Genomic DNA, 1,111 nt, shown 5'->3' with positions numbered 1-1,111 from the left:
CACCAATTGTGGATAACATTTCATAAAAAATTCTGAGTGGATTTCTGGAAAGACCTATAACAATAAATTTAAGAAATGTTGTTTTTGTTTTTACATTTACGTCAAAGGCAAAGAAAAAAAAACTGTTAATTTTTTAATTCGTATTTCTATATATTTTTTTATATTGACGTATAAAATTAAATTTTATTAACAAACTAGATTCAAAAATACTGAAGATTATGAATTTTTACAATGCAAACAATACTTTTACATAAAAATATCTTAAATTTTCAATTGAAATTTTTTCTTTCGCTAGTAGATGCAAATGCCGCACTATGTGTGGGAATCGTCATAATAACGGCAATGACTAATAAAACTATCTCATCTTGTGTGCGCCAGAGACTTTTTTTGAAGTATAACCTTCTAATGAACTTTTATTTTTTGATCCTTTTGAAAAATCGAAACTAATTTTTTTGGTACCTGAATGCTAGTTTTGAAACAAAGTACAGACTCACAAAACAATAGAGATATATGAGATGGATCGAAAGTGCCAAACAATTTCTTTTTCATGTTTTCATGGACCCAAACAATTAAAGTTTATTAAGGAGGAATATTAAAAAGTGATTATTTTGTACAGAATAGTATCCTGGAATTAAGAAAAATTGAAAACAGTACACTTGAGTTTCGGTTTATGGGCAAAATGAATCAAAATTTTCCCTTCACACTTTTTCCAGGCTTAGGACTGGCAGCATCTTTTACTCTTCTATTTCTATTGTACAATTTTCCTTATTTTTTTTGCTGGCGTGTTTAAAAATTTGTGGGAAACATGTGTTATTAATAATTCTTTGTTGTGTAATATTATTGTAATATTAATATAAGTTCAAGTGAAATAAATACTAAGATAAGCAACAAATTCCCCTTCCGCTTGTATACTATTCATTTCACTTTTTTATACCACTATATTCTAATACTGCGAAATCGTGAAGTAATAATATTTCATATACAGAGGTGGCTGAAAGTCCTCGCTTGTCTCTTTTTTGATGACTGATAAAGTTGTCTTAATTTTAATAATGCCGGAACTAAAAAAATTTCTCTTTAAAGGATTGATTGCTTTTAAACTTCTGCATAAAGT

At 27.8% G+C, this 1,111-nt stretch overlaps 1 long non-coding RNA gene across 2 annotated transcripts in view; it reads right to left on the bottom strand.

Annotated features, from left to right (window-relative positions):
• The window catches only part of LOC117183156, a 42,824-nt gene that overhangs the window by 39,642 nt on the left and 2,071 nt on the right, over window positions 1-1,111 (bottom strand). The gene's annotated exons all lie outside the window — the stretch shown is intronic.

Source organism: Belonocnema kinseyi, chromosome 2 (genome assembly GCF_010883055.1).
Source record: "Belonocnema kinseyi isolate 2016_QV_RU_SX_M_011 chromosome 2, B_treatae_v1, whole genome shotgun sequence".
NCBI lineage: Eukaryota > Metazoa > Arthropoda > Insecta > Hymenoptera > Cynipidae > Belonocnema > Belonocnema kinseyi.
This window is presented reverse-complemented; position numbering and strand designations above follow the sequence as displayed.